The 22,166-nt window shown below is 45.3% G+C and overlaps 1 pseudogene; it reads right to left on the bottom strand.

Annotated features, from left to right (window-relative positions):
• Positions 1-22,166, bottom strand: part of LOC138247065 (uncharacterized) — a 153,649-nt pseudogene that overhangs the window by 8,279 nt on the left and 123,204 nt on the right.

The raw sequence follows: 22,166 nt of genomic DNA, 5'->3' as shown, positions 1-22,166 counted from the left end.
TTGCATAATTCTCACAGTTGCTTACTTGTACTCTCATATGTTTATTCAGTCAATACTCTTACACATAACCTGCACTTACAATGGTGTTTCAAATGTGCAAAGTGTTGCCATAACTTTGTTAGCCCTCATCATGGATTTTGCACGTTTGCATAGGGGTTGGAATAATGGCCCTGATTCCAGTTGGTCAGAATGTTTCGACCCCTGCGTAAACTGCAAGGGTTGGAATTCAAGGTTGGGTGGTATTTACCACATCTGGTAATTACTAGGGGCATTAGACATCACACCCTTCATCAAATCGCAGCAAGTCAAACCTGCCAGATTGCAGCAAGGGGAAAGTGTAGGGTATATACTGTACCATACGACATTTGGTATGATAAACACAAAAATCTGCATGCATTCTCTTGAAACTTGTGAGGGTGTTATTTATTGCAACCAATATGTACTGTGCCCCATGGCATCATTATTCATCAGGCACAGTAAATGGCACCTTCATTTGGACAAACTCAAAATCAAGGCCTATGAGTTTTGAGATAATTATGAAATCTTTTGAATACTTCTAGACTTTCGAACTTGCTGACATTTATTAGGGAAAAAGTCCAATGAAAAAGTTAAAAAATGCATTTTTTGTGTTAAAACCTATTCTGCATGGTATGTCCATTTTTTCTTGTAAAAGTCAGAATAGAAGATTCTTACCACACATAGTAAATACCTCACTGTGTTGTAATTGTATGTAGCACGTGTGGTAGCTACCCAACTGTTTTACTACAAACTTGTAATGAGACTCTTAGTATTGTCATGTTTCTCTGTAATAAATATAATTGTAATACACTATCATTTATGAATCCTAAGTTACCCAAATCCTTTCAATATTTTCTGGATGTGCTTAAAATAGCTAACTTATACCAGATTGAAGTGCAGCATGAACTGAACTCCCACTCATGATATTTTCTGCAGTACATTTTTTTAAAAACTATATGCCAACACGTTTCTGTATATAGTAGCGGTCACCCCTGTCTTTGCTTCCACCTCAGCTACTCTGTCACTGCCCCTCACTTACAAAGTCTTCAGCAGACACTATTTTCTTATTGCAGCTTTATTAGTCAGGCAGGATCTTTGAGGCTCTCACACAAAAAGGAGCAACAACCTTTGGCTTATGTCACCATCAGTGTTAAGTATTATATATAGGCTGTTGTTGGTTCCGTTTTGCACCTTGCTCAGGCACATATATTTTAGCTTAGATTAGGCTTGTGTTCTGTGTTCTTTTACCCAGGTATATGCTCTCATTTCATGTATTAATTTTAGTCCACCCTGCTTTTCAGTGGGCTGTTTTAGTTTCCTAACCAGCTGTGATTCTGCAAACAGTTTGTACACAACATTTCATAGTGTACTTCTGCCCAAGGATGACAAGAGCGGTACATGATAATCTATCTAGTATTGTCACCACAAGAGTACATAAACAGTTCGACAATTAGGCACATGCTCACGTCAGGCCTATTACACTAAGGCACATGCTCACGTCAGGCCTATTTCACAGAACATAAACAAGTTTCTTATAAAAACATCATAGAGGCCAGGGAGGGGGAGGTAGGTCCTTCTGGGCAGGATACCCATCCAGTCTGTATGCCATTTCACTGATGATCCTGCCTTGTCTCTGCAAGCAACCAAGGAAACAGCAAGCCTGTTTTCAGGTAATCAGGGTGGGTGCTCCTTCCATGGGCTAAGTACAGACGGATTGGGCTATTGCCACTGTGCTCTCATTAGAAGTTAGGGGTTAGGTAGGATTCTTATACATATGTGACTCAAACATGCTTGGGTTTTTCATTTTATTTTCACTGATCGCAACACTCCTAATCTTGTATGTCTCATTGCCCTAACAATTGCAGCTCACATATTTTATGGTAGATTGCAGTCTTTTCAATAAATGTATTGAAAATCATCCTATATCTTGTCCTAGTTGTGTGTATGAGACCTATGCAAATGACAGAAAGTTGTGATATTTGCCAACCATAATTTTCCTGAGAGGTCACTGAGTGTTTTGCGTTACTCTTCCACAAATCACCTTTACTTCCTAGGTTTGGGTAAGGTGCTGCTAGCTTGCCAAAAGGGTTGTACCGTCAGCTGCCAAGAAGGTGTGGAATTGACTTGGTCACCCACAATCAGTGGTGCTGCCACCCCAAATTCAGCAGTCTCATTCCAGTAACGAGAGTCTTGTGGCAAAGCAGCTTTATAAAAACACGTTTTGTACCAATCCACATTTCTTTGCTGAAAATACTAAATATTCACTTTTATAATCCAGATTTTCACTGATACGCTTAACTGGCACTTACCTTACACTGGCATTATGCCTTGGATCCACTGTTGAAATGCTGGGAAAAGCTTATGTTCCCTTCTCAAGGATTGTTGTACGTTTGTTATCCAGTATTCTTTTTCTGGGTAAGAAGATGTTTTTAAAAATTATGCTAATCAGCCTGGAGAGGCCATTTGAATTTGACAAAAAGTACGTGATCAATTAATGAGGAGGTCCTTGCAAAGTGGGAGCCTGGGCCGGAGATCACATTGCCATTGTCCTGTGTGTTCTAAAGTCTCTGAAACATGAATGCTTACATAGACTTTGGAGATAGAAAGCATATGGGATGCATGGTAGGCCACATATGCATTTAAACACCAATGCCAGGAACTTAAACAGAAATTGTTGTGGGCCCATGTGTTGCCATGACATTCTGTATGTTGACATGATTCACCAGCATATAAATACACACATTTCATGCTGATTATGTCACGATAGAACAAGTGTTACTGCGGTCTTATTCTTTACTGCTTTATAGAATGGGTTGACTATGTTATATGCCAGTGCTTAATATGTATGTTCACATACTGCGTGAATGATTTTTTAAAAATTTCTAATCTTGAAATATGTATTGTTGTAGCTTAATATTTGAGCCTATGCGACATGAGTTAGAGTACCCGCAAGAACAACAACTGCATTATACCTATGGATGAGAGTAGAGGCAGTGGTAGTGGCAGTCTTGAGAAAGTAAATAACCCCATCATTGAATTCCTTTGCTTTGATCTCTGTCCATATGCTTCATATGAGTACATCTATGTCTGAAGGTTTTATACAAGCTTATGAACTTATAGTGGCATTGCTAATTCCATGCATAAATACAGGAATTTAAATCCCGAAATCTAGAATTCTAACTATTTACCTTCACAGGTGCTCATTGAAACTAATTGGTCAAAACATCTTGAAGATTTGTAGACTAATGTAGGTTTCACACTCACCTCATTAAATGCATCCGTGGCACTTTGAGAGCAATCTTTGTAGGTAATATCAAGGCGTGCATGTAAGCAGTAAAAGGCCAGGCAGCCATTGGGTTTGAGGATACGATCTACTTCATTCATGAACTCCTTCATATTGAACCAGTGAGCAGCAACTGAAGCAGTAATCAGATCCACAGAGCTATCTTAAAATGGCATCTTCTGTGCAGCAGCAACCCTAGAAATAGAAGAGAGGACTTTAAATGAGGAACTTGAATATAAAAAACATTTTTATAAGATACACCTCTATGACCTCCAGGAAGTCTGACATTTCTGCATGAGCTATTGTTTACCTGTACAAGTCTTTTTGGAAACTCAGGGGCAGATTTATCATTCTTGCACTCAGAGCAACGCAACAAGTCACCTAACTGCTCTGCGTGAAAGGGCAGGGCTGCACCATATTTACCATTATAGGGCTCATTTCTGTCCTTTTCTAGTGCACTATTGACTGCCTAGTGCCAACACAGGCACCCTTGCATCATGTTGCAAGGTTGCTTGAGTTGTAGGCAGGATTGTTTTTGTGCATGAATGGACATCTTCCAGCACAAAACAATCCAGAGAATGCAGCACACGTATAAAAAGGAAAAAGACATGGAGAAATTAAGATATTTCAACTTGTAATGCCTCAGCTGTGGAGACATAGCATTTTGATGCATTTCCAGGTCTACCACTACCAGTAAATCTGGGAATGCACCAAAATCCACAGGTGGATGCTTTGTAAACACCCACCATCCAGCCATGGAAGACCTCTCTTCCACAGAGTAACGCATGGCAGTGATTTTCTCTGCATTGCATTACTCTAGATTTATCAAGCCATGCAGGGCCACACATGGTGGCCTTGCATGGCTTGATAAATCTCACACAGGTTTTGTGTGGGTTGTAAGTAATTGTTGGTGATTCAAGCCTTCAGGTCCATAAGGAACATCATTACCTTCCATAAACTGTGACTAATGGTAGTATTTAGTGGCAGTCAGCTTTGGACAATGGGCAAGTATTAATTTAATCTTCATGGTTACAGATATGGAGATATAATGCTTGTTCATTAGGTGGCTACTTGTAGCCTCTCTTCTGGATCTAGGATGGTACTGAAAAAGTTATGACTCTGGCAATAACTGTATCACAATCAATATATTTGAATCAACAGTTCATTTCAATGATCCAGAAATGTCATTTTCTTACATTTCTCTACTTAAAGGATCTAGTGAGCTAGATACGTTCCAAGTGATTCAAATGTTGTCACTATTCTCCTAGAAGCACACAACTGATTGATCAGGAGCTATGACAGTGACAAAACATCTAAGCTTGTGAGAGATTGGTTTTGATCTCTTATATTGAGCCAAAATTATGCTTTTCTGACAAGTCCATCTGACAATAGACCATATATATCAGAAGTTGCTTCAATTAATTTCATGTTGGCTTGGGTGATATTTTACCAATCTAGAAATGAGGGTGCCTTGAGTGGTAAAAGAATGATGTCATGTTTCAGCTCATCGTGGATATCATTAGCTTATTCTACACTTAAAAATGTTGCTGCAAACATGGCATAAGGCTTATCTGCTGTTCCAGCTAGGCATGGATAGCACTGTGCTAATCCTATGCTTAGAAACTCTCCAAGAAAAACAAATATTTGAGGTGGGCAGATTTAGAGAGCCATAGGTGATGTAGATAAATTCCACAAAATAAACTCTACCCCTGAAACATAGGAACTACCCAGAGTTCCTACTCTGTTTTGCCTAATTGATGTGACACTCCAAGCTTAAGAGAGTTTAGTTTTGACCTATAGTGGGTGCCCTTTATGTAAAGACAAAACTATGCCTCCCTGACAATCTCTTCCATGTATCAGGGAGGAGCTGTTTTTTTTCACTCCAGTTTTACTTGGACCTAAAGCTATACGTGCCTGGAGTGGTAAAAGATTGTTTTAATCTTTCAGCTTGGCGTGGATAGGGCTGATTAATCCTACACTTCTGACTGTGCTACAAATATGATAAAGGGCTTTGTCGCTTTTCTAGCTGTGAGAAAACAGGGTTGATTGCAGAAGCCCCCACACTTTGTGCCCCCATTTCTATCTCTGATTGTGCCCTGGGCACTGCTTCCAAGTCTCAGGGCCATTGATCTGCTTAGAATGGTGTAGGCCAATTAAGTATAATCATAATTAACTCTAATAACCTACCTTTATGTCCCTAGTACATGTAGGTTTAGGGACACGGTGTAGTTAGGGAACCCATGTGTGCACCGCTGTGGTCTCTGGTATCATTGTAAAAGGCACGCCTGCCTTGCTGGCTGCTTTTAAATTAAAGTTAACCCGAGATTCAACTTTGGAAGTAAAACTACTTCCAAAGTCCCAAACTACTTTATTTTTACTTATAAGTCATCCCTAAGGTATGCCCTAGTAATGCAGTGTAAATATAAGCAACAACTTTATAAAAGATGTTCCATAAGACCTAGTGAGGGAAAAAAGCCAAATTATTTTTCCCCACTGTAGTGCATTAGCTCCATAGGCTAACATTGGGAGGCTTTATTTGAAAATAATAAAGCCACATATCTACTGGAAAAGCTCTAAATCTGTCATGATTGATATCAAATACAAAGTTAGGATAAATTCAATAACTTGCCAATATTGGATTTATCATATCTAGTACAGAGAAATAGTTTTAGAACTCTTTCTGAAAGTCATCAAAATCATCACTGTAATGCCCTTCCCAGATTGGTGACTCTCTGGCGGCCTGAGCCAAGCTATCTTAAGGTGTGAAGTAGCCTGGGCTGAAACAAAGGAAGCATCTGGTAAGAGGAGAACTTCTGCAGCAGATGGAAGAACAGGATGAGGGTTGAGTTGCCAAACTGGGTTTCAAAACCACCTGGGACAGAAACTAGACCCCCCCTATTTCCTGCTCCCCCAGTCAAATCTGAATGCCAATAATTAGATAAGGAGAGGGGCTGGAAGGAGTGTGTTAGGAAAACATAGCCACACCAGTGGGTGGGCTCTGCCTGATGTAACCTCCAAGGTGAGATTTTCTCCATGCTGGATTTTTAAAGCTTTGTGGGATTCATTTTTGCCACACTTTGCAGGAAGTGGTCAACCCAGAGGTTGGCATGATGCACCCCATTAGTCAGGGGTGCCCCCCTGCTTGCCAACCCAGGAGCAAGTATGAATATCTTAGAGCTGCCAAGCAATTCAGATCCCTGTCAGAAGAAAGTACTGGAGAAGAAGGACTGCTCTGCTGAACCCGTTCTGCACCTGAAGGACTGCATCCACAAGGTCTGCACCAGCTGCACATTGTGGGCTTCATCACAAGAAGGGCATTGCCTTGCTTCTACAACTCAAGGAGTGGACTCCCAGTAAGCTACAGGATCAAGATTGTGGACACTTCCAGAATCCAAAAAGAACTCCTGGAAGACTGGAAGAAGATTGGAAGGAGATCCAGAAGTTTGGAGAAGTTTGTAACAACTTTGTCAAAAAGCTCAATAAGGTGACTAATGGGTCGACTTTGAACTGTGACCCGGCCTGAATGTAAGGTTTGTCCTGCTAAATCTCCGGAGCTTTTTCACATTGACAAGACTTGCAGAAGTTGAGCCAAGCTGACAATGTTGCATCAAAAGCCAGCCTGAAAAGGAGCCTCGAATGACGAGAGGAGAAAACGCTTCAAAAAAAAAAACTAAGGACCTCATAACGAGTTTGGCAGCCTGAGGACGCCAAACCCACTGTGGCTGTTGGACAGTCTCACTCCTGCCAGTCCGACTGCCAGATTACGAACCTGGCAGTTGGACCTCCAGGGGACCGCCAAATTAATGGATCCTGATGGGGTGACAGCAGTCGTTGTCGTGCTCAGCCACGGCGGCGCTGAGTCAGTGTCACTGTGGTCATCATGCGATCTCTTTACACCAGCCTTTTGTTTAAGGTGGCGGTCCCCGCCATGAAAAGGCCAGCAGAAAGCCAGTGCTCTGGGCCACCCTGCCAGGACCTTCTGAATGTGCACTGTCTGATGTGCAGACAATGCGCAGTCCGACGGTGCTGTTGTGCAAAGGCACTGGCCTTGGCTCTCTTAAAGGAGCCAAGGCCAATGCCGTGGCATTGTTTCCACTGGTCTGACTGGCGAAAATGTCATACTATGATGTGCGGGCCAGTCAGCCGGGTGAAAACATTGTAGTAAGACTTGGGGGGAGGCCGCCAGTATCACGGTAGCCTCCTCTACACAGCTTTGGCTTTGGCTAGTCCAACTGCCAAAGTCGTAATGAGGCCCTAAGTCAGGAGGTAAAATTTTGACCGAGGTCACCCATTCAGTGCATCCGACTTGGGCTCCATCGCGTTCGGCCTCAACTTTTGACTTTGTGTCAATCAAGGACGAGCAGATGTCCCTAGTTGGCACTTTTTGTTTTTAGGCACTAGAAAACATACATTTATATTTAATCTTTAAAAATTCATATCTCCAGTTCCGCACATTGTGTTTTTGTTGTTTTTGTGTGATTTTAAAGATAAAAATATTTTCTATTTTTATAAACTGGTGTTGGATTTTTAATGTGTGTTGTGTTTTATTTATTTACTGTTTTGTTAATATTACATGCTTACAGACCTGTTTCCTTAATTAAGCTCAACTGCCCGTGGGCCAAATTACCAAGGGTTGAGTGAGGATTATTTTATTGAGACTTTGAGCTGACCTAGTGTGGGATTGTTGACTGTTACTAAGCATAGGTTATACCTGCACTTACTAATAATCCACTTTCCAAAACTATCCCAGTGCGTGTAGCACTGTTCTAATTGTATGTCAAATAACTCTCCTAGAAAAACAGACATTTATGATGGGCAGACTTAGGGCAAGATTTACAAGAATCTGGCCCATCATTACTGATGAGCCAGATTTCTTGCACCCCCTCACCGCCACCTAACAACACCATGGGTGCGCCATATTTACAATTTGGCACACCATGGAGCATGATGTGCTAATAGCGTCAACATTTTGACGCTAGTGGAGCAAAGTGCAAGGAGGCCCATTGACTTCAATGGGTGTGTCCTTTTGACGCCTGCTTTGAGCAGCAAAAACGGCGCAAAGAAATCTTGTAGATTTCATTGTGCCATTTCTGCAGACCTCCTAATGCTGGAATACCCCCATGCATACATTATGTATGTCACAGGCATAATGTGGCACAAGGGGTTGCAAAGTGGCACAATGCATGCCTTGCTCCACTATGTAAATATGGTACAATGATTTTTGTCTCGTTGCGCCACATTAGCGTAAAAAAAGAAAATGGCACTAGTGTGGCACAAAGTGACGCTAGGGCCTTGTAAATCTGGCCCTTACTTTGTGTCTGGTGTTGAATATGCACTTCAACAGGACTAGCTCTCCACCTAAATTTGTTTTAGCTTAATATAAGCAGCACTTAAATCTTGTGAGGGTTTTGTTGTGTCCTACACTGGGTGCCCCCTTGTATCAAGACAACGCTATGTTTCTCTGATTAGCAGTAATGAGAGCAAAACACATATGTCAGAAGTTGCTTTTATTCTAGGTGAGAGTGGATGGTATTTCTACCAATCAAATAATATAAAGCTGTGCCTGGAGTGATAAATAGGTGGATAACACTGTGCCTAAAGACTTTGCTGAACAGAATTCAGTAGACTTCGTGAATATTGTAGCTTGACATAAACGGCACTGTACTAATCCTATGCTTAAAAACTCTACTAGAAAAACATTTTCAAGATGAGCAGTTTTAGAATGTCACAATTTTGTAGATCACTACAACAGGAGTAGCTCTCTAGCTAAACCTGGGAAGCGCCATAGTATTTGCTACTATTTATTTAAAGTCATTAGCAAAACCAGAGGAATGCCCATTCCAATATTTGGAACCTTGTGTGCAGCATACTATGCTTCAAGATCTTTTGAACTGGAGACAATCTTGTAACCTGGTTGTACTTTGTTACATACCAAACTGATGTACCGTAGTAGGGGAGGGTTCAGTGTTCCTTGAAAATGAAACACTATGCAGTTGAATATGTGTTTTTCAATTCAAGTAGAATTGTAAAGTAATGATGAGTTTAGCAACATCAAAAAAGTGTTTAGGAAAGAGTGTAAAAAGATAAAGTTGGTGAGAATATAGCAACCTTGAAACAAAGAATTGAGAGTCAATCAAAAACCCACTTTTGTACACCTACCTGAACTTTCTATCACGTTCAGGTCATCTAGTGAGATGCAGACACACACTATATTGTGACTGTGGTACTATATTGTGCTATTTTGACATGATAAATAAAACTACACCGAAAGTTTTGTTTTTTAATTCTGTTGTACTGGTTAAATACAGCAATTATTGTCTTGGGGAATGTGATGGTATGAAACGTTGAGATGAAGTAAGGACACAGAGCTCCTTCTTTTAAATACAGCTGTATGAATATTCATAGTCAAACTGAGCAGATCAAGACAGGTTTTAAGGTAGAAAACCGAACATTCTGCAAAGTCAGCATTGTTTGAATTATTTGAAGTTGCCAAGAAGCTCCAAGGCATTCCACTTAGAAGCATGTTTACTTTACTGTCTTGTATACTGACAAGGAACCTGGAGCACATTTCAGAAGCTGTTCAAACAGTAGAGTGCATCTGGTCCTACTGAGGGGCTGAGATTAGCCATTAGAAACTGCACACAAAACTCACTGTGCACTGCAGTGATCTACTTAATATGATGAAGGTATACAGGTGAGACACCTCAAGATGTAGAAAAAACACTATAGCACTAAGTGGGCTAGTGCATTAAATACTTCTAAAAAATTGCAAAATGAAGTTTGAGAGTTCAGCAGACAACTACTGAAAAGTATATCACGTGGAATAAAGTACAGGCTTTTAACCTTGTGTTCTCTATGTGATGAATGGCATAAGCGAGAAAGTAAAATTCAAAGTGAAATTGAAGTAACTCGCCTTTCTTCCCTACAACATCTCTTTTGAAAGTTAGAACAAACAAGAACACAGAAGCATCAAGTTTAAAGGGGATGAGGTGGTTGGACCTAGGCTCCAAAACTCTTAGTCACCCCTTTGTTCTTAATTAGAACATTCCTTCCTTTTGGAGCAGAATGAACTAATTGCCTTATAGCTTCCTGTAACAGTCCATGACCTTTGACTCAGGTCGTTAAGACCGTAGCACACCTGGCTACTATAGTCCACTACAGTACATTATAAGGGTGTTTTAAGATGTTCTACCCTCATGGGGAGGAATGTTCTAAAAGTGTTGTAGCCCATTGTAGGTTATTATGGCCCAATAGTGGAGCATGCCGCTATTAGTGGATGAGGGGAATTTTCAAACTTTTTTGTTTCCGACATAACGTGAAATCCTTTTAAGATTAACTCCTCTTCCCTTTTTTGTGTGTTAGGTTACTTGTGAGGGAGGATGAAAGAGGACTGGTACCTCTCACCCCTTGTTTCTTGTGTTTTGATGGTGGATATTACAGCCAATAAAGTCACACTCCCTTATTATGGACCATAACATTTGGCACAGGCCTTTAATATTGAAGTGGGACTTAAATGGCTAGTATATCCTGGTAAGGCTCGCTGAAGAGTTGGATCTGAAGACATGTACAACCATTTTCAAAATATACTTCAAAAATTAGGCTACATCTGGCCCTACTGAAGGGGTGAGATTCAAGTAGAAACTGCACAGAAAACAGACATTACACTGTAGCCAACTCCTGAACATGACTGGTGTATGTAAGTTGGACCTCGGAAAGTATAGAAACAATTTAACCTAACAAATATATGTGGAAAAGTGAGTTAGCAACTTGCTACAATATTTAAAAAAAAGCTTGACAGTAGGCCAGGAAACTACCAGACTTCTTTCGATGTGTAATCAATTCTAGAAATGTAACCACACCCATCATTAAACAAATAATCAAATAGAACAGTCCACCCTGTAGTTTAAAGTCAGAAAATGCACATTCAGCAAATTCAGTAAACTTTGAAGTTTGTTCAGGGGATGCCTAGAGATCACTATTTGCAATGAAACTCCTGATGCATTTGATAATTTTTTATGTAAAATGCAGAGATGCCTGCCTATGGAGGAGTTTTTGCCTATGCATGGGAGAGGATACTCATGGGGGTAGGATGCACTGTGTGGACTGAGGTCAAGCCCTGTTTGACAACCCTTGATTCATATGGCTGAAAGCTGTGCAAAGTAGTAGGATGTTTGCTTGCAGAGGCTTGTGCACAGAGTCAGTTCCCTGCTGTGAATGACTGAACACCATGTGAGCATTGAGTTGTCTGCTTGCAGGGGTTTGGACAATTGCATGAGGTTGGATAGTAGATGTGATAATAATAGACGACCTGCAAGTGAAGGGCAAAGGCTGTGTGCAGCAAGGTAATTAGTGGTGGCATGGTTGAATGGACTTTAGAGTGTTAGACCAGGAGATACGTGCTATATTGTACTGCTCTATGTGCATGGTTGAAGACCATACGCAACTGGGGTTTGCCCATCCTCTATAATGCTTTTGCACTAAACTGTTTCTGTAGAAGATGTTGTCCCAGAGCTAGTTCTCAACATCACATCAGCACAAGCACTGTAAGAACCACAGCAAAAGATTCAAACTGAAGTAGTATTCAAGGGTAAGGCAAAAAGGATGCAAGAAGAATAAACATCCCATCTTTAATATGGTCCTTCTGGACCTACTGGTTCCCTCGCAAGCTGCTAAGGAATGTGGCTGTGTGTATCTAACAAACAAAATAAAATTGTATACGTAGAGGGTACATCTGATACAGAGTCTAAAATAATAACCCCATTTTTCCTCTAAATCCCACTTACCTAGACCAACCCATTTTCCCACTTAAGGTTTTGGTGTTAGGCAAAACAATAAATACATTTAATATCCCTAGAGAGAAACACACTTAAGGACTCAAGGAAATGTAGCACATAATTATTACTCTTACTGGAACCTTGCTATTACCTTTTACTCCCAATAGGGAGGACCTTATACCATGAAAAGGATCCTGAGAATAATATCATCATTTCCTAAAATACTTCCAAAACTAGGCTGAGAGTTAGGTTAAATCAGAGGAATTGCACAACAATTGTCCAAAAAATACTTTAAAATAGAAGTCTTGCGAAACAAGCACTTTTCCAAATCTCATATAGTGTCTTTCTATTTTCAAGAAATTCTAAATCCATAAAAAGTGATTCTCAAGAACAGATATACATAACAGGATGTACTTCTCAATACAACCTGCATATATTCCCATGAGCCCCCTTCCCTGAGCCTATTTTGCCCCAGGGATTCTATTTTAAATAGGTAAGTGCCCTAGTGCTCACCCAGGGTACACACCATATACACATTTGGGTCTGCAGGTGGAACCCCAAGGTCCCTGCTGCCTCTGTCGGTTCCCTGCATGCTGCAGGAGCTGGCATTGCTCTAACCCAGAGGGAGTAGCTATTTATGCTCCTCACTCTGTGCAGAAACAATCTGTTGATTGGTTTCTCTGCCCTCATCAGTGCTGGCAGGGAAACAGATGTGAGTCAGCTTTCAGGCTTTCAGTAATGCTCCTTCCCAGTGGGAGCAGACTTTGGCCCTCATTATGACATTGGCAGTAAGTCCCGCTTACCGCCATGCCGACTGCCGCCAACATACCGTGGCGGTATACTGCTACCCATATTATGACATACACATAGCAATCCATCACTATACGGACACAAACACAAGTCCGCCAGCCAAAGGTCAGTGATAAAATGGCGGAGGCAAAACCCACTCCGTTACACCAACAGAACTACGCCCACTGCATTATGACCCACGAAGCGGCGGACATTCAACTGCGGTAAACTATTGGCGGTACATACCGCCACACTCAAAATACACACACATACAAAACAGCACCACATTGGACAATTCAAAATAAACACACCTGACACACATACACACATCACACACATGCACCCACACCACTATAAAACACACACCCACAATACCCACATCCCTTTACAACTAACAAAATTTGCAACTAGAGAGAGATACAGCAAGAGCACCTCCAGAACCAGAGCCACAGAACACCATCACCCATACACCATCTATGCACCTTACAGCACACACCCCAACACATCACCCCACACACCCTCACACACACCACACACATTACAATCATGGCACCACAAAGACACCCCAGGTTCTCAGAGGAGGAGCTAAGGGTCATGGTGGAGGAAATCATCCGGGTAGAGCCACAACTATTCGGATCACAGGTGCAGCAGACATCCATCACTAGGAAGATGGAGCTATGGCGGAGAATCGTGGACAGGGTCAATGCCGTGGGACAGCACCCAAGAACAAGGGATGACATCAGGAAGAGGTGGAACATCCTAAGGGGGAAGGTGCGTTCTGTGGTAGTAAGACACCAGATAGCAGTACAGAGTACTGGCATTGGACCCCCACCTCCTCCCCCACAACTAACAACATGGGAGGAGCAAGTCTTGGCAATACTGCATCCTGAGGGCCTGGCAGGAGTAGCAAGAGGACTGGACTCTGGTAAGTCAAATCTTTACTACTTTCACGCCCCTACCTGCATGCCATCACATACCTCCACCCCTACCCTCACCCCCATCACTCCACCACCTCACATACACCCCACCATCACAACCCACCCATCCCAGTATCCAGCACTGCATGCACCACCAATGCATGGACACCACTCACAGCCCTGAATGGACACCCATCACCACAGCAGGCACACTAGAGAGAATCACCTAGCCCACAAAATAACTACTCACACAAGGCAAAGCTGACAGGGCACTCACAACCATAGAGGCCAAAACACACATGCACAAGATGTCACACACAGAACCAATAACACTGCATTTACATCCCCATAGGGCCCCCACACAATGTCACTGGAGAGAAGGTGCCAGCAACATCCAGTCCCCCTGCAGAAGAGGCCCACAACGATGACAGCAGCTCTGCTCGCCTCAATCAGGATGACCAACCTGGCCCATCAGGGTCCTCCGGACAGTCAGTTACCCAGTCACAGTCCCATACCACCACAGAGCCCGTCCCCTCAGGAAACAACAGCACAGCACACACCCAGCGGGCCCATCCCTCTGTCCACAGGACACATCAATCAGCAGTGTGTCTACCACTACAGGGACCCCAGGCAACCCCACAAACACAGGAGGATCAGGATCTTAGGGTCAGTGGGCACAGAGTTCAGGGGACAGAGGCACAGGTTAACAGGGATGCTGGGAGGACTGCTGTGCGACAGGGGGAGTACAGGCCCAGGGAACCGACTCTCCACGAGGCACTCACCAACATCCTGGGAGCATACCACCATTCCCAGGAGACAATGGGCCAGATACTGGCCAAGTTGCAGGAGCCCCTTGGCTGCAGGAGTGACAGTACCTGGGGATCAAGAAGCACCTGAGGGACATCCACACCACCCTGGTCACCATTGCAGGGGTGCTGGCAGACATGGCTAACACCATGAGGGAGGCAGTGGCACGCAGTGGACAGGAAGCCCCGCCACAGGAACGACAGGCCACCAGCACCCCTTCCCCTGCAGAAGCAGAACCACCCCACAAAAGGTACCTGCGTTCCATGCAAAAGTCAGAGAACATTGCCAAGACCCCTGCCAGAAAAAAAGACTCTACTGATTGTCACCCTTGTGTCCCACTCTGTCACCCTGTCCACCTTGAACTGCCATTGCTCACTTCCTATGCCCCCTTGGACAATGCACCTGTGATACAAAGAGACTGGACTCTATCCTAGACTCTCCGCCACCATCATTCAAGCCCACTGCACATCCCCATTACATTGTCAGCAATTAAATAAACACCCTTTCGAAAAAATACAAGTATGTAGTATGTCAAATGATTTAAGTATGTATTCCTTTAACAATCTGTAGATATTGCAAGTAGACTGTACAGTAATGTATGCAAAGGTATGACCTGAATTGTGCTGCAGTCAATACACCAGGAGCCAGAGTAGGGCACAAATATATGTGAATAGACATGTCAAAGGGTACAGTAAGTGGCCATAGTAGTGGGAATAGAAACCTGCCAGTGAAAATGTACAGCACAAAACTGCAATGGAAGGTGAAGTTACAGTGTCTTACCTGTGTGTCACTGGAAGTACTGTCGAATGATAGATGTTCTGTTGTCCACATCCTCATCCTCCACCTCCTCTTCGTCACTGTCCACATGCTCCACCGCTGCCACATGCCCATCTCCAGCCTCATCCTCCTGCAGAAAAGGCACCTGGCATCTCAAGGCAAGGTGGTGCAACATGCAACATGCCACGATGATCTGGCACACCTTCTTGGGTGAGTAGCACAGGGATCCACCTGTTCGATGGACGCACCGAAATCTGGCCTTCAGGAGGCCAAAGGTTTGCTCTATAATTCGCCTTGTTCGCCCATGTGCCTCATTGTAACATTCCTCTGTCCTTGTCCTGGGATTCCTCACAGGGCCAGTAGCCATAAGAGGTTGGGGTAACCAGAGTCACCTGTATATATCGAGGGATACCTGTTAGCCAGACACTCACCCTTAGGGCCAACCCCACACCCATATGCCAACACACACTGGGTGGGGACCATGGGCTCACCTATTAGCCACACCCTGTGCCTCTGGAGTTGAGCCGTCACATATTGGATGCTGCTATTCCTCAGGATATAGGCATCATGCACAGACCCAGGATACTTTGCATTGACATGGGAGATGTACTGGTCCGGCAGGCACACTATCTGCACATTCATGGAGTGAAAGCTGATTTGATTTCTGAACACCTGTTCATTTCTCCTGGGGAGAACAAAGGCAATATGCGTACCATCAATTGCCCCAACAATGTTGGGGATATGTCTCATTCCATAGAAGTCAGCTTTCACTGTGGCCAAATCCTCCACCTGGGGGAAAACAATGTAGGTGTGCATGTGTTTCATCAGAGCAGACAACACTCTGGTCAGCACTATTGAGAACATTGGCTGAGACATTCCTGCTGCCATGGCCACTGTTACTTGGAAGGAGCCACTTGCCAAGACTTGGACAAGAGGGAGGATTCCAGTGGGCTGACGGATATCTGAGATCAGGTCTGGCTCCAATTGGGCACACAGCTCTTGGATTGTGGCCCTATCAAGTCTGTAGGTGAGGATAATGTGCCTGTCCTCCATTGTTGCCAAGTCCACCAGGGGCCTGTACACTGGGGGATGTCTCCATCTCCTATTCATCCTTAGCGGTTGTACTCTAGGGGGCTAAATAATGAGCATCGGTCTGTTTTTAACATTTCCTCAATGTATAATGCATTGCAGGTTGTGACAGAAACAGTATGTTTATGTTTAGTCACAAAATGTGCTTATGTCAGCTGTGACGCAGTTAGGTGCCATGGCCTGTCCCCCCTGAAATGGCGGACGCCTGTCCTGTCTGGAGGGACAGGTGGAAATGAGGTAAAGGCACTGACTTTGTGCGCCGTTGCGGGAGTCAGTCGAGTACCGCCGGCAACTCCTCATTGGTTATCATTTGGCCCTATGGGTTACAGTAGCCAATGGTCATGTACGCCGGTGGTGACGGTACACGCCGCAATGGACGTGACCGCCATTTTCTATCTGTTCACTCACTTGCTCCCTGACCTTCAACAGGAGAGGACCTACACTGCAAGTGCTGCTGTGACCTGTGTCTGGAAGCAACCATGGCTCGAGTCACTGGGGAAAGGGCCCCGGCCTTCACCGCTGCAGAGTTAGAGAGACTGGTGGATGGGGTCCTACCCCAGTACTGATTGCTTTATGGGCCTCCAGACCAACAGGTGAGTACACTGAAGGCACGATGCATGGGGCATGAATGCATGGTGTGATGTGTGTGAAGGCCTTGTGTAAGGGGGGGTGGTAGAGGGGTCCTGGGCAGCGTGCTGCATGTATGGTGGGCAATGTATTTGCGTAAGGGGATGGGAGGGATATGGTGGGCCATGGGTGTAACAGGCCGGACGGTATGACTGATCCCTTTTTCCAATTCAATTTTTCTGCATGTCAGCGCCCATCAGGAAAAGGGTATTTGGCGTGCCACCGCCAAGGACGTGTGGGCCCTGGGGGTCTACGGCAGGCAGAGCACCCACTGTTGCAAATGGTGGGAGGACCTGGGATGCTGGGCTAGGAAGGCGGCGGAGGCCCAGCTGGGGATGGCTTCCCAACGAGGAAGGGGTGCCCGTCAAACCCCGACCCCCCTGATGTTCCGCATACTAGCGGTGGCCTATACGGAGCTGGATGGGTGCTTGAGGGCATCACAACAGCCACAAGGGGGTGAGCACAGTTTCCTAATCTGCAAATTGCACGTGTTGTGGTGGTCTCTGGGTGGGGGATGTGGGCCTGTGGGTGCCCCTAAGCCAGGCCGGACACTGCAGGGTAGGTTCCATGTTGGGCAGGGGCTGATGCATTCCACCCCCAAACATGCTAGTGGGCATCTACTACTGGGCAGGGATCTGTGGGTCTAAGGTAGGCTGCTATTGGCATTAGGTATTACTGTCAATGGCCTGGTAACTAGAATTGTGAGTGGTTGTGCATCGCCTAGTGCGTAGGGCTGTCCCCTGTGTGTTGTGTACACCAACGGTGGTGTTGTTGCTGGCATTGACCAAGTGTATCCTCTGTCTCTTCCCCTCCCTTGTCACCCTGTCCTTATGTGCATTAGCATCATCTGGCAGAGGAGCAGAGGCACAGGCGACGGAAGGAGCTGCATGCCACATGGCCCTGGAGGCCGAATCCACCGACTGTGAGGGCACCAGTTGGACGGATGGCGAGGGGAGCACCACGGCAGAGACAGGAGGGGACAGTTCGGACAGTGATACCTCCTCCGATGGACACTCCCTGCTGGTGACGGACACCTCCGTGGCCACCCCAACTTCAGGTACAGCTGATCATCCCCCGTACCAGCACTGCCCTCCCAGCAGGCCCTCAGTGAGTTTCCTGTGCCCACTTACCCAGGAGGGTGGGCATCTCCTTCGCCCCACGTACCTCAGGCCCTGCCCCAGTTAGCACTGCTGCCCTGAGTGAGGAGGCTATTGACCTCCTGCGATCCATCTCTGTTGGGTAGTCAACCATAGTGAATGCCATCCAGGGGCTGGCAGGGCATTTGCAACATACAAATGCATTCCTGGAGGGCATTCACTCTGGCGTGGCAGCCCAACAGAGATCATTCCAGGCTCTGGCCTTCTCCCTGATGGCAGCCATTGTCCCTGTCTCTAGCCTCCCCCCTCCAACTTCCTCTGCCCAGTCCCATTCCCCTGAACCCCAACCTATCCCAAGCACACAGTCAGACCAGCATGCACCCAAGACAACACACAGGAGTGGCTCAGGCAAACACAAGCACCACACATCATCACACAGGCACTCACACAAACACCATCCAGAAGCGGACACACCAACATCTACTGCCTCCACTGCGTCCCCCTCCTCGTCCACCTCCCTCCCAGTAGCGTCTCCACTCACACCTGCATGAACTACATCCTCATCCACTACCACCATCATGCCCATCAGTACATGCCCCTCACTGGCAGTCACCACCCCCACATCCACGCACATGTCCCCTGTGTCCGCTCCCACTGTGTCTGTTTCCCCTCCTCCCAAAGTACACAAACGTAAGCACTCAGACACCCAACAGCCATCCACCTCACAACAGCATCCTGCCCATGCACCTGCACCCAAACACTGCAGACAGACACCTCCTACAGCCACTCCCTATTCCTCCACTCACAAACCTTCACCCTTTTCCCACACCAGTGTTGACCTCTTCCCTTTTCCTCCCCCCGTCCTTCACTTCTGGCCAAGGTGGGCAGAACCAAGGCCAGCACCTCAGCCACCCAGTCCACGACCACTGTAGTTTCAGCAGCTACTGCAGGTGTGAGAGGCTCCAAGGAGACACCCATCAGCACTGGCAGTGTGCCTGCACCAGCTGCCAAGGGCAAGAAGGGACCAGCTGCCAAGGGCAACGAGGCACCACCAGCTGCCAAGGGCAAGAAGGCACCACCAGCTGCCAAGGGCAAGGATGTACCAGCAGCTGCCAAGGGCAAGGATGCACCACCAGCTGCCAAAGGCAAGGAGGCACTACCAGATGCCAAGGGCAAGGGGGCACCACCAGCTGCCAAGGGCAAGGGACAGGAGGCCTGGTGCTGTGACAGGATCTGAGCCCCCACCACCGACCATGGCGCTTCAGCCGTCCAAGGCTTCAGCGGAAGGGCTGGAGCCTCCCCGCCACTGGCAGCACTGCCACCAGCACCACTGCAGCGGCAGCAGCCCCAGTGGGCAGATGTCTCAGCCTGCATGGGAAGGGCTAGAGCCTCCCCCAACCACTGGCAGCACCGCCACCAACAGCCGTCTCAGTCAGTGGATGGACTGTAGTCCTGCCTCCAAAGTTTGTCATGCATCCTGCCCACTGCAAATCTCGTGGGTCTGACACCAAGGTGAGAGACTGTGACCTTGCACTCCCCATGTGCTGCCTCACAGGGCACAAAGCCCCCTCCAGAACCAGTGGAAGAAGGCATCCACTCCCTCCCTCCTTGCCAGGATGAAGCACACTGGGCACAAGGCCCCCTCCAGAACCAGTGGACAAAGGCATCCACTCACCCCCTCCTTGCCAGGATGAAGCACACTGGGCACAAGGCCCCCTACAGAACCAGTGGAGAAGCTATCCACTTGAGAGACTGTGGCTTTGCACTCCCCAGGACCAAGCAGTGGGCAAACCACCCACTAGAGAGACTGTGGCCTTGCACTCCCCAGGACCAAACACTGGGCAGACCACCCACCTGAGAGACTCTTGCCTTGCACTCCCCAGGACCAAGCAGTGGGCAAAGCACCCACTATAGCGACTGTGGCATTGCACTCCCCAGGACCATGCAGTGGGCAAACAGCCCACTAGAGAGACTGTGGCCTTGCACTCTTCAGGACCAAGCAGTGGGCAAACTACCCACTAGAGAGACTGTTGCCTTGCACTCCCCAGGATATCACAGAGGGCCTGTAGCCTCTTCCAGGAGCAGTGGCATTGTACCATCTTCCTCTTGAGGTGACCCTCCCCTCCCCTTCCCCCTGAGGTGCCTGTGTATTTTTGGCCTGATGCTCCAGCAGTGTCCTCTCCGTATTAAGGCAGGAGTCAAGTGGGGCCTTGGCCTATGTGATATGGCCCTGTGGCCCACAGACATTATTCAATTCAATTCAATTTCCAGCTTTATTTCGGTAAAACAATACCATAAAAGCATACTGGCAAAATTCTTACATTTCTAAAAGGAACAAAAACACTTTTTAAAAGAAAGAAAAAAGACAAAGGACAAAAAAAGAAAAAAGAGAAAAAAAAGAAAAAAAGCACTAAAAGCAGATCGAGACCAGGGCTCCCTCAGGGCCATACAGTGCAAATAGGCAAGTTATGGGTATAGATGTTATTAAGAATCAACAATTAATCCATAAAACACTATAAAATATACAGTACACATCATCATGCAAATCGCCATATAAATATTATAAAATTTTATAAAATTCTCCTAAAATATAAACCTTTATACAAAAGACAGTTAAAAATTGGTATCTCAGTAGTAGTAGCATTAACTATGGACTAGCTCAAAAAGTGACCATTATGAAAATAGGATATATGTTTTTGAATGATTATTTGCCTCTAGTAGGTTCAAGTTGCCTCTACAATCTTAGCAGTATAGATACCATCATCACGTGAGGGGTTATTTGACTAATTTTTAAGAAATGATTAACAATCCCTAGGGCCCAACGTTTCCTTTCTTTCTTGCGTGCCTATATTACTTAGAGGTCATATGCAATCAAGTAATACAAAAAGGCACATTGTTCTAGCAGCAGCTAATATTCACTTAACTACTAGAGACAAGTTATCTGATGCTGGTCTTAAAAACAATAGATAAAAGTCGATTACAGTATTTCATTTGTAGGACCCATAAAATTTACCTCCCGTGCCATCAGGCACTTGTTTGCCTAACTAAGAGGAGATTTTTTGGGATAAAAGTAGATAAATATCAGAATCCAGGAGTAAGTTTCATAAGTGACAATGACCATTCTAGGTAACTTAATCAACCTCCCAGTAACTACGGTCCTCCCGGGCATAGACAATGTCCCCTGGGCTAGATATATCCTTGGCTGATTGTAGGTCCCAAGGCCATTGAATTGCAGAGGATGACTCCCAATTATCGATTTCAGGACCATAGGTTAAGTTTGGGAGTTTTGCCTGAATTAAAGCGCCTACAACCTCAGGCCCGCCTTGTCTCTGATGAATGAAATTGCTATTAAGAATCGGCTTAGACCAAAAACAACATATGGTGTCGAGCTGGATCTCAAGAATCTGGCAGCTTCATTGTGGTTCCTGATTCCAACGTCCCTGCAGATGGGTCGGATCCATTTCTTCCTTAGTTTATCGTAGGCAATGCAATTTAAAAGGACATGATCTGTCGTTTCTGGTGTCTCCATATTACATAGCTCGCAGGTCGCCTCATGATTACTCCCATTCAGGAGGCCCCATTTAACGGTAAAAGCCTTGACCTGGAGAATCCCATATCGATACTTCATAAATAAAACTTTTGCTCGTCTAGGTTGAATAGTATCGATCCATTCCTCAGCGCTCGGTAATGGTTTAAAATCCAGAAAACTTAAGGTTAGTCTACCTGAATCTTTGCTATGAAAAGGGCTATTAAAGGTGAAGTCCCAAAATACTTGCTTTAGTCGGATCTTTGATTGGGTTGTGAGTATATGCGGTTCATCCCAATAGAATTTCAGCCCTAAATTGTAAAAGCTTTGCCTGATATAATGAAGCCACGGGAGGGAAATAGTCTTGTCCAAGCCCATGATCTCAATTAATGCTTGCCTGTATTGGATCAGTTCAGGGGTTGTCCAAAGTCTACACCAATAGAGCAGGGGCCTCAGGGCTGC

Source organism: Pleurodeles waltl, chromosome 7 (assembly GCF_031143425.1).
Source record: "Pleurodeles waltl isolate 20211129_DDA chromosome 7, aPleWal1.hap1.20221129, whole genome shotgun sequence".
Lineage (NCBI taxonomy): Eukaryota > Metazoa > Chordata > Amphibia > Caudata > Salamandridae > Pleurodeles > Pleurodeles waltl.
This window is presented reverse-complemented; position numbering and strand designations above follow the sequence as displayed.